At 38.7% G+C, this 13,097-nt stretch overlaps 1 protein-coding gene across 2 annotated transcripts in view; it reads right to left on the bottom strand.

Moving 5' to 3' along the window:
* Window positions 1-13,097, bottom strand: part of LOC125021185 (PDZ domain-containing protein 4-like) — a 48,731-nt gene that overhangs the window by 29,689 nt on the left and 5,945 nt on the right. The window lies entirely within an intron of this gene.

Raw genomic sequence — 13,097 nt, 5'->3', positions numbered from 1 at the left:
ACTGATTTTTCCGTGAGTGATAATTACGGCATTCCCCCGGCTGCCCGCTGCTCTACGGCTCATTATGGCTGCATGTACGTGTTATTACAGAGACGTAACAATGGGCGTCCCGGCTGAGCTCTGCCACATTAGCCCAACAAAAATCACAGCTAAGTGAAGTGTGAAATTAATATTTGCATGGGAAAAAAGAGCTGACGGTTGCCTTTGTTGGAAATAACCTGAAACCTTTTCTATGAGAAAACCCCTGCATTTAATGGAGCTTTGTGTTCAGGAGGAGTCTCAATCAGAGACCTGCTGTGTTTAAGATGGGTTATTGATCATTTTCAACAGGTAGAACAGACATGCGTGATTTAATATGTATGAGATGATACTCTCTATTCTCCTTACTGCAGACCAAAGCAGTGGTCTACCTTTAGTATGTTCCGGAATACCTCAGCATTGACTAATGAGGTATAATGCATTGATTTCTGATCAGTAGGATCTACAGCTTCAGGTTGTACAAATTCACAATAATGTATTTGAGGCCCAGTCCTTCAGAGGTAGCATAACATAAAGCAAAAAAACTGACAACATGAAAGAGGTTATTGAAAGAAATAATTGTAAAAACACAGAACCAGCGGGCCCATTCAATTAACAACTAAACAGCTACAATGCAGATGTTTGTTTTCTTTTTCTTCTGTTTTTTTTTCCTCAGATACCAAACTGCTTCAGATGAATATCCAACCCCAGCTGAACCGTAGTGGGACTGACCCTGATTTTATAGTGATATCATCAATTTTTCCTTTATTAATCTTTTGTGAGGATTTTTTGTCTCTGAAGTGAACCCTTGATCTTTTAATTGACACGGTTGTGTGTACACTTTAGTTTAACTGTTTATGGTTACAGTTTATGACCCTAAGCTTTTCACCAGGCAACTGAAATAAAAAGTTAAAATGCACAACTCATATTATGAGGCACAACCATAACCATGTTGATTTGGAGCAACGTGTTGCACCAATGTCAGTCAAACTGGGAGCCTTTGAATAAACAGGCAGCTGAACTAATTAAAATAAATGCATTGAAAGACAAACCTGAAACATAAGTGGTGCCTTCAGTTTACAGGGCCACTGGGGTTTTAATATTATGAATACCATCTGCTTTTCACACTTGTAATCACTGCATGTGTACGAACATATGGAACTAACGGTGACTCTTTTTATTGTCCTGTATCATTGAGTTGGTGAGTCTCCATCAATATCACCTCCTGAGGGATTCAACATGTTTCTCCTCCCTGCTCATTAACTATTTACTGATTCCATCAACACACGCTTCCACCACATCTATCAACACACGCGAGCGCGTGCTTGCACACATGCACACACGTAGTTCCATGTGAGCACATTCTCTTGTGTCATTTGTCTCTTTCACCCACCCAGTCTCCATAGTGCATGAACACACACACAGGAGAGAGAGAAGGAACGAGGGATCCATTTTTCATTCCCAGCATGCAGAGGGGGAAGGAGAGATACTATAATCATACCCGAGGGAGAGGAGAGGGAGAAGACCGAGAGCGGCCATAGAGGGAGAGAGTGGAAGAAAGTGGAGTGTTGGTTCTCGATGAGGATGAAATCAGAACCAAAGTGAGAAGCAGGAAAATGGTAGAAGAGGGGGATGGGAGAGGAGTCTCATCTCTCTCTTCTCAGTCACCTATAACCTCTACCAATCCCTGGGACTTTCAGACTCTAATGGGAGTCAAGCTGAGGACCGAAGCTGGGAACCATTACTGTGAACTACAAAGACCAGCAGTCCTCAGAGAGAAAATCCAGGACAAGTCGAGCAAAAGTGTCTCTGGAGGAAGTGCAGTCATAGATCAGTCGGCCATGTGACTCCACAAATAACATATATCAGCAACAATAAGCCAATTACTGTTCACACAGAGAAGAAGAGAAGGAAAAAAAATATTGATGACAGAAAGCAAAATCTGAAATACTGACAGTGACATCAAAAATCCAACCAACATGGCATGTACTACATCTACAAGGACACTGGTAGTCCTCCAGTCAGACTGAGGGTGATGGTGTAAACCTTTGATAGTCTCTTCTACACAAACACATAATCACCTAATAACCATGTCAACATTTAATCTGAATGTTAAAAGTGTTGCTGCAATTCATGTGGGTAGCTACACTGATAACGTGGCTCTATCTTGGTCATCTTCTTTGACTGAATGAATTCAGTGTTATCCATAAAGTATTAGATGAATAGGTCTATAGGTAAATAGAATGGTTTTCCTGTTCTGTTACGTTTCTGAGAGATTTCTCTGATCACAATCAACTCAAGAAATACTGTCCATGTAAACGGTGCCAGAGACAGATACCATTCTACACCACAAACTGTGAACCAACCTCCAGTAGAAAGGGGCCGAGACAACAAGGGACTGGGTCCAACTTCCATCACTGGTCATCAAATCAAGCCTCTAACAAATCCATATTGATTATAAAGTTCTCTATAGTACAAAAGCAGAAATGTCCACATGTGACACCATCAAAGAATGCAAAGGCCAAAAAAACAAAACAAACAAAAAAAAAAACATTTTATAATATATATGTATGTTCATATTGTCCACAGAGCTCCAACCTGCAGGAGACAAGTGTTTCGTCAACACACTCTTAATTATGATTCACAATTCAAGCATTTCCATTTTACCCTCCAGGCATTTCACTGGTGCTTCTGTCTGAGCAGCAACGATTCAAAACATTTCCTCCTACACAAACATCTGCTCCTGCTTCTCTGACTGACAGATCAGACAGACTACACAAATCAGCACGTCTACACACAGTTTATCACCTTCGCCTGACTATCATCTGATCTGATGTCTTTGTGGTTAAGATTTGTTAACGTTTAGCAAACGAAATGTACTTGTTCAGACACTGAATCAGTCAGACTTTACATACTGTCATGGTTGTGACTTTTGAATGTTTCCTATGACCTTGTGTGGTTTTCTTGGTTTCCTGTTTGTTTTTGTTTTGTAAAGTGAGTCCTTGTGTTTCTTTTCTTATTTTACTTCCTGTATTTCCCCTTTAATTGATTTCAATGACTTACATACTGCTTGATTTTTGTTCTCTCAATTCAAAATGGCCACTGTGAGAAATTGTGGTCCTATGATAGCAGGGCAGCAGGAGCAAATAATTAGATTGTGTATCATTTCTGTACAATCTGTCCAACAGACCACCATGTTCATCAGATTTAACTCTGAACATTGTGCCTGTCATTCAGAAACATTCATTCAGAATCATTTGCCGCACTCATAGCTGTATCAGCAAACATGCGATTACCATTTTATTATTTTGAAGGAAAAAAAAAAGAAAAAAAAGCATGCAGATATGAAGCCATAGATCATTTAAATTACTTTATTAGCTTTCAGCTATATATGATGGGCACTGCCACACTGACTGATACCACAGAACACATTTATTCCGTGGTTTATTCTCAGTCTTGTGCCTATTATGTAAATCCACACAGTTCACTGTGAAACTGCCTCCACATAAACATGTATCACTGAAATAGCTTTCCAGATTCATCACATACAAAAACCATTTCTTTTATTAACTTTGCATTCCTGTAGTCACGCAGAACGAACACACACTCTCACTTGTTACTGAGGAGCAGATAGAACAAGCTTTGATGCTATAATGTTCTCACTTAAAAGAGACAATGTGATTAGTACAGGTCAATAGGTGTAAGAAGGGTAAGGGGGTATTTAACAGTACTAAAGCCTGAGACAGTGTAACACTTTGTAGACTTCTACTTGTGACTGTAGAGATGCAGAACATTATTGGTGAAGATGGAGCTGAGACAAAAGATGTATCAGTCAGTCTAATGCAAACATTCAACCAAAATGTGTTTCCCCATTGAATATCTGGGCTCAGCCTTGGAGATAGGAAGAGGAAGAGGTTTGTTGACCTATCCATCCACTCTGATGTTTTCTGGTACTAATAATAACAGCATGCTACTGCATAGTATTAGCCCGCATAGAAATCCCAACCATCATAAGAACTCTTTGTCAGACAAACCATTTGAATAGTTTACAAATGCGTCAGCTCTCTTAGGTTTCTGCTTTTTACGAGCTTCATATTTGCATTGAGATGTGTAGACATGAATAAGTGTAATTCACACTCTGCATTTAGCTGCGTGACCAAATCTGAATACTAACACATAGATTACCCCCTTCTTGTGCGTTTAAGATTCATAACTGCAGAGCAAACGCAACACTGATCCATGCCATCAATCCCCCCGGGCTGTCTGATGATCTGAACCGCCGTTACACATAATGGAGTCTGGCGGCGTCTCTTAAACACCCTTTTTCATACAAATGTTTCTTTGGCGATTATGTTTTCTTCTATATACCCCACAATGCATGTTGTATGTGTAGAAGACATCCAGTAGTCTTACATTCCATTCACAGACTTCTACATTGTTTGTCTTGCTTCCTGTAGACAGTTACTTCACTTAGAATAATTTGTAAATGTAAGTACTTGTGAAAATCTGAAATTCTAATGGTTAATCCGTGCTTTGGTTTTCTGCTGCTTATCTGGGTTGAGGCATGAAAAGATTATAAGAAAACAGACTCACCCTTTAGGGACCTCTGTTTTGTGCTCAATTTTCATTTTTCTTGTTTTGTTTTTGTGTTCCTTTGTGGTTCTGCGCCTCTGTTTGCACACTGTAGTGGGAGTTTAGGTCACTTTATCATCATTTAATTTATCTTTGTTGCTTTCAGCTCACAAATATGAATAGTCATTGCATAAAGAGGTCTCCACCTGGCATCAAGGCATGTTCAATGGAGGTCGTGTTAATCAATTAATTACTAGATATTGTTATATGCAGATGGGGAAAGCTACAAATAAATGTGTCATGGATGTCAATAAACTCACACATTTCCCTGTGGGGATCAATAAAGTGATCTTGAACCTTGACTTTACATTGCCAGGGCTGATTGCATGATTGCATCATTCATTAACTGATTTGAAAGGGATATTTCATTTATGTACCGTGGTATGAGGTACTAAAAGCGATATTGTCGGTACAAAACCATTACTCCTTAACATCTCTAAATATGAATTCATCCAGTACAGGAACATCTGCCAGTGCACTATTTGTTGAGAGCCCTCATGGACATATTTCATTCTGCAGCAACAATTTTTTTTCTAGGTTTTTAGGTTCTTTTTTAACAGAAAAAAAGAAAACATTAATTTTCCAAGAGCCCACTTTGATTCTGACAAACGACTAGATTCATTTTTATTCACTTCTTGATCATTTCATGAAATAAAGCTTTCTGCACTATGAATTTGACTCTCGAAGCTGGTTAACGGTGAATGTCATCTAGCTGCTGTAGTCACCCTCAGCCTTCTATCTCCTTTTTCCAAATGACTTGAGTACTTTCCAAACCGTTTCCCTGCAGCAGATGTGCAGCATGAGTTTCCTGTAGCAACACGTTTACCACCTGGTCTTCATCTCAGACCCACAGCTGAATGCAAACAAGCTGACTCTGTCTCCAGAGTGTTGCTTTTCTCTGCTGCTGAAAGCCTAATGAGGTGGCAGTTCATTAAGACTAATGAAGTTTTGATGACTTTAGGATAGCAGTGGTTCTCTAAGAATAATACATGAATGATGTCAATTTACTACAATGTAAGAGCATGGACCTACTGGTTCCTTTTGTCTTGTGTTTATGTGTACATGCCTTTGGTGAATCTGTAGGTGATAGTTTCAATGAAATGACTGTGTTGTGTAGCATAATGTGGCCCAATCAGAAGGTAATTCAATCAGACTGAGAGAGATAATTGGTTCAATAGGAATATATTATCATGTAATAACCATGTAAACACTTGATCTGTTTCATGATGATGGGACGGGTTTTCAGGAGGGACAGAAACATGGATGTAACAAAACCTTGCTTTAAACAAGTGTTCGGAAAGACGAACAAAGCTGGACCTGATGTGAGCAGTAAAATCTGAAAATGTCTTCTTCTTGTGAATGAATTCAACAAAGTTGGAAAACACACTTTTTCTTCTTCTGTGATTTTTCAGAGACTGTCTGCAGTAAGTTTAGATTTTAAGATCCTCTTTTCACCAACATGGCCACCCTAGTTGAACTCCACATCTTAATGAATTCAACTTAAAGCCTCAGCGTGGTGGTACAGCACTACTTTGCCATCTTTCTAGTAGTAGTAAGTACACAGTGGTTAGTGTAGTTTAGCCTAAAGACTGAGAGCAGAGGAAGTTGCTGCTCAGGCTCTAGTGTTGTGGTTTCAGAGAGAATTGGCGCTGTTACATAGCAACCGTATATCCCTCTATAGGGTGAGGATGTCAGACACGGTGGATGAACACAGGTTTTGATTTTCTGTGCAACACACACCTCCATTAAATGTTGTTTTTCTCTTTTCTGTTTGTGTGCCAATAAAAAGTACAAGATGAAGGTTTTAGGTTAGAGTTTTGGTATTTTTTCTATCGTCCATCTGTGCATTTTAATGATTGTATCTACACAAGTATCTCAGTTTCCTGTCTTTTCAATTTGTTCCTCCAGTCATTGTTTATTGGACTGAGTTCATCCAAAGCACAAGTGGCACAGTTTAATACTGTGATCACACCTTCTGTATAGACATAACACTGTTGTGAAATGTTTGATGTAAAATGGGTCATTCTTGGGAAGTAAGCAAAATATGGAAAACTGTTATTGAAAAGACGACAGTGATGTCATCTCTGGCATAGAATTTCTTAATCACATCATGCTACAGTAGTTATATTTGGTTTAAATGAATATCTGTAAAGTTTTTATACAGCTTAATTGTAGCTGTTATTTCACTCGCCCTACATTTAGTTCAGTTTAGTTTTGACCGTAATTCTTTGATTGCTGCCTGTTAGCACTTTATTATGTAGTACAAGTATTACATTATACTTAATGGCACAAATGTCGGCATCTCAGTTTTATCTCACTCTTTCTCCCCCTTCTGGTTGTTTTTTCGTCTCTCTGTAATGAAAGCAGTGTGTGCACTGTGCATGTGCGTGTACACATGTGCATGTGTGCGTGTGTGTGTGTGTCTCATTACAGCAGATCTGCCAACTCCAGTGTGAGAAAGCATAAATACAGTTTTCCTAATGACCTGGGTTACCGCGGCAACAGCAACCCATTGAGACAAATCTGACAGCAGAGTGAGGAGGAGAGGAGACGGAGGAGATGGAGAGTTACTGAGGTAGGAGGTTACTGAGGGAAGAAAGATGTGATGAGGATACGTAAAGAACACCAGCCAAAGAGGATAAGAGGCAAATTTGTTGATGAATAGAAAGATTGGATAAAAAATAAGAAAAGAGGGTGTGAGGAAAGCTGAGAAGAGGAACCTTAATATGTGAACCAGTTTTTGTGTATTAGGCACTCTGCACCTATTAGCAGCCATGGTGTTGAATAATAAGCAGATGAAAGTGAGAGTTTTTGTCAGTTTTCACTTAAAGTGTGAGGCTGTTTATATTTGCTCACATCTTGTTTACTGATTCAGATCCAGAACTATATATACATACTTATCATTGCAGCAACATGTATCAGTGCCGCCCATCAGTGTGTGGACTGTGCAGCGGTGACCTGAATTTTATTTCTTTCTGTCTTTCTTAATTTAATTTCTAATTAATTTCTTGTGACCCAAATGTGATTTACTGACGTCTCCAAACGTTCTATTTGGATGCCTATTAGTATCAAGTTAAACTTAGAATTATTACTGTTGTTGTGACATGAAAATAAGGTTTATGCTTTTTTCCTTGAAGGAACAGTACTAAGATAGTTCCTACCTGAGAACTAGCTACTATGTGAGAAAGCAACAAGCTACAATACATTTTATACTTTTCATCTGAGTATAAAATTGAAGGCTTCATCCTTGTCTCTATGTTGTTCTCTGTCTTCATTCTTGCACTTGCACATACAGTACTATCGAAAAATTCAGTATTGAGTTTCACTATTATGTGGGTAATGCCAGAATCTATTATTTGTCCACTGAAACTGTCAAAAGCAACCAGCATCAGCTATATGCTGTCTTTTTGGAATATAACTGCTGGAAACTCAGACATCATCCAGCTAAACAAACAAACAAAAAAAATAATAATTATTTGCCTCAACCATCCAGCGTCCACATTTTCTCACCAAAAAAAGAACAAAAAAAATCAGGATTCTCTGTTTAGAGACCAGCAGCAGCTGTTTAGAGACCACTTACTGTACGTATCATAATGCACTATCCAAACCAGAGTTTCATGACTGTTCTTAAGATCTAACAACAAATCAAAGCTGACCATTTTTTTTTTCTTCAGCCGGGGTCTTTGAGCTCTGGATTTCATTATCTGACATCAGAGGACTTGCTATAATGTATCATACTTTCTTTTGTCCTACTATGGTCTCCAGTATGCTTTCAGCTCATTATTTCACCCACTAAAGATTGTTTTAGAAGCAAAACAAATATAATTTTAAAAAAAATGTCTCGATATAAAATAAAAATAAATGAATGAATGGAGGTTTTTTAAAGAGACAGTATAGATAGCACAAAATTAATAACAAATGGGGGAGAGAAAGACAGTCTTAATAATAGTCACTGTATGTCCGGGGGAAGGGAAAGGAGCAGAGGTAATGGAAGAAGAGCGCAATAAAGGAAAAATGAGAACTGTAAAGGACATTTTAAAGGAGAACAGAACAGGAAAAAAAGAGTGCCCATGAACAAAACAAAACAGGAATATAGACAAATACACACAGGAAGAGGAAGCATAAAAGAAGAATCTAAAGAAACACAGCTAATCAAGTAATGGATGTAGAGACACATATAAGAAAGAAAAGAGGAGAGTGTGTGTTTCTGTACATTTTCAGGTATGTATGTGTGTATTTGAACAATGTGTGTAGTGTCCAGACAGGCCCGGACAGCGAGGAAATCAAATGAAATGGAATCAAATGAAATAATCCCTCACACCTGCCAGCTCCCTGCTGGAGCCCTGAGGGACGCACACACCTCTTTGATTTGCTCAGTTTGGAATCCAGACGTTTGATTTTCACTACAGACATGGAGGTTTTTTTGCTCTCCAGCAGCCGTTTAGCTTCAGTCAGACAGACGGAGCCTGAAGCCAACGGAGGCAGCGTGGGACAGACCACAGGCTGCTAGTTGCTAGCGGTCAGAAAACATCTTTCCACCTCCTTATCAAAACACCTTTAGCGTGCAACTGGATTCCATTTTCCGTAAACAAAACGTAAAAAACAACTTAAGAAGCAGTGACATAAACCAAAGCTTGAATAACACATTGCAATACTTCCTGGACAGATAGTTGTACATACTGGGTGCTGATTTACCAAAATGCAGATTGTCTAAAATACTGCATATGAAGAGCAATACAAGACTCGTGATATACGCTGTGAAGGGGCGTAGATGCGTCTTTGGTGCATGTTCTCCGTCAGTGCTTAAATCGAGGCATTAAAGCTTCCACAGCGTAAGCCGCTGAAATCAGGGCAGAATTACTCTCCTGGCTGAGTCTCAGTGATGTAGCTCAGCAGACCACATGTCCTGTTCTGTGGAGAGTCTGCAGTTGAAGGTTTTCATTCCAAATGGTCACCATAAGCAAGGGGCTGAACTCCCCATGATGATACAGTTTCTTCCCTTTTTATCTTGCAGTCCTTTAGTTTTTATATTTCTTTTTCGTGGATGCTCCTTCATGCCGGTGGCTTTGCTCAGAAAATAACCCTCGCATCTGTCAACTGATTCTGTGAGCAGGATTTAATATAATGTCTAAAATTAGCCACATGCTCAGAGTGAATGAACCTACCCCCTTGTGTAGGTGTGTGTATCGTGTGTGTGTGTGTGTGTGTGTGAGTAGGCTTATCATCTCCTTTTCAAATCTCCTGAGGTCATCAGACTCCATTACAGACCTCATTAATCACACACACATGCACGCACGCACACACACTGATGGGGACATCCTTTCATACGCAGCCAAGGTGACAGGGGGCATTCAGAAAATGTGTGTGTGTGTTGGTGAGATAGTTAGTGGCAACTATGTGGCATAATGTAGCGATAACTACATAACTGTTGCTATGGGAGAGGCCATCTGTGAGTGTGCGTGCATATGTGTGTGCTGGGGTCTGCAGGATACTTGTAACTCCCTTGGAGCTCAGATCAATCAGGACAACATGGCAATATAATGAATGTGAACTGCAGGTGTGTGTGTTTCTTTTAAGGTCACCTGGTGGAGATGGTAATAGTGTTGAACAATCCAGCAGTGAGTGTGGAAACCAAACCCTCAGAAGACGTGTGTGTGTGTGTGTGTGTGTGTGTGTGTGTGTGTGTGTGTGTGTGTGTGTGTGTGTGTGTGTGTGTGTGCTTCATTGTGTCAGGGATAGCTGTGAAGCTCACACGCATACAGAGAGGGATAAATGGTGCGACGGAAGCCAAGCAGCCAAAACATCATCAGTCTGAGATTTCAGTCAGCTCCAAATGAACGTGTGCATTGTTTGTTTGTGTTTTATCACAACATAGGAGAAGAAATCATCTAAACAATATTTAGAAACATCCCTGGTCACTGCCTACATGAAAATAATAATTGTGATAAAAATAGATTAAACAACCAAGTCATTGAAGTGTAGCACACACAACGGGATGTCTCCACGGAAACTACAGAGATTTATGTTACTGTGCTGACATCAGGGAACTATTTCTCTCTTCTAGCTCCTCTGTGTTTTGAAAGATTATGGCAATATTGTTTGATCTGCGTGCTTAGAATGGGGAACAACTGTTATGTGCAAAGTATTATTTTATTATTTAAATGTTATTTTTGGTTCACACCAAATTTTATGGGGGAACGTATTGAAAAAGCTAGCTACGATAAAAGAATGATTTTTTATTTTTTTTTTTTTTATTATTTATTTTTATTTTTTAACTAATTTTTGTAATTTAAGCCATTATCTACAGTGGTTCCATAAAGTAAACGTGTAAAAGGGATATATAAATCTATGGAAACTGGATCTTGAAATCTAAGATATTTATTTATTTATTGTTTTGTCTTGGAAAATAGAAATCATTCTTAAAGACTCGTTTTTTTTTGGAAACTCACCAATTGACATTCACGTTGACTAAACCATGAGAACAAAATAAGTGAGAGATATGAAGATTCAAGGGTGTGCTCATGTGTAACAGTGTGGATCTGACCCATAAAAATATACATGAGAGTCAGTTTGAGTGTAACACTCAACTCCCACTATGTTCAGCCTAGAAGTCTTTTATGAAACACAGACTGCATAAATGTATTCTGCAACTGGAGACAGAAAGGATTTCTCTTTAAAGTGAGGATGTGCAGAGAATGTGAAGTAAATGTGGTTGTTTCTGCATCTCTCCAGTTTGTGTGTTAAACGAAAAGTCACCTTCGCTTGATGCAACAAGTAATCTGGGTTTAGCAGCTCATGCTTCTTTTGTAAAACATCTGATTTGAGTCAAATAACACTGAGACCAGTGACAAAGCAGGTAATGTGTGTTATTTGCAGTTAGACTTTAGTTAGACTTTGCAGTTTGCTATAACATACATATGCATAAGTACAGCATTAAGCAGCATATTATAGTAAACTGCACTAATACGCAATAACAGATTCAAGGGCCATAAAAGCCCTTAACATTTAGCTTCAACATCCTAAGCACAAAGTAGACACTGTGTATTCAGCGGCCTATATTTCCATATGGCAATAAAGTAATTCATACAGTTAATGTTAGCGTGTGCTTCAGTGGTACTGTGATGTTTACATGAGTAAAGTTAGAAAAAAAAAAGTTAAATGTAATTATATTTTACTTGCTACAAACCCGGGCTGATCAAACCACATGAAGATCTGAGCTTAGTCAGTTATGAGAGAAAACGAGAGCTGCAGTTTGACCTGTTTCAGCACCACAGACAGTTGCACTGGCTACAGCGCACAACTAGTTCAGCACCATGGACAGTTCCTCCGTACAAAGAAAGACACACCCACTCAAACCTCAGGGAGGAGAGGGGACGCTCTTTAAATGTCTATGTTCACCTTTCACCACAAAGTCTTTGCTGGAATTCCCAAATGCCCATGTGAAGCATGGCTGCTCAAAATTAATTTACAAGATTCAGAAGTTCCTGATCTGAGTGGGCACACATGAATATTCAACTTTACAGCAGAAATAAACCTGGTTATGAATATTGTTGGTTTCTGTTGTTAATTTCTACATTTATGACAACTGTACAATAATAAATTTAAGTTAAAAAAAAAGTTAAATTATCTCAAGCCTTAATTAATGCAGAATTAAAGGTGTGGCCGCTCTGATCCACCGCATTGCATGTTTGAAACAAATAAGAGTACATTAACACTTACACAACACTTTCAGTGCAGTCTGTCATGTACTGCATCTTTTCTTTGTTTCAATTAATTGAAAATCAATACAAATGACTAATGACGGGTTATTGAACTATTTTCTCTAACACCATGCTGATGTTAGAAAAAGTGAGGGGATTGAAGTGCATCATTATCTGCCATATTTTACACTGAATCACACTGAACTATTAAAAATAATGAATAAAATGTTCAGAAAAGGAATGAAGATACAAAAAAGTAAATAGATAAATTAACCTCAGTGTTTAATGTTTCATGATCAAACTGAACAGGATTTCACTTCTGAGTCCTCTGTGACTTTCAGCCTCCCCTGGACAAAACCAACCCTGAGCAGAATAACAGCATGACCTTTCCAGAGTAACTAGACCAACCAGGAGTGATGAATGGTTCCATAGCTTCCACACACAACTAGCCACTCAGTCTTTCCTCCACCTTCTTTTCTTACTCAGACATTTACACTCATTCCTCCTCTCTTTGTCTTTGCCAGAATATTAACGATAAAAAAAGAAATGCATAAGTAATTGTGTAATAGTTCATAAATTTTACCAAGACATTACAAGATTACGAAAGCTAGATTACATGATGTTATTAGTATATGTTAACAAAGAGGGATGGAGTGAAAGCACAAGTTAAACAAAAATAAATGGCTGAGATGTCGTTACTGATGGCAGGACCAGTGAGTTTTAGTGAACAGGGTAGTTTACTGTGTT

This window comes from Mugil cephalus, chromosome 1, assembly GCF_022458985.1.
Source record: "Mugil cephalus isolate CIBA_MC_2020 chromosome 1, CIBA_Mcephalus_1.1, whole genome shotgun sequence".
Lineage (NCBI taxonomy): Eukaryota > Metazoa > Chordata > Actinopteri > Mugiliformes > Mugilidae > Mugil > Mugil cephalus.
This window is presented reverse-complemented; position numbering and strand designations above follow the sequence as displayed.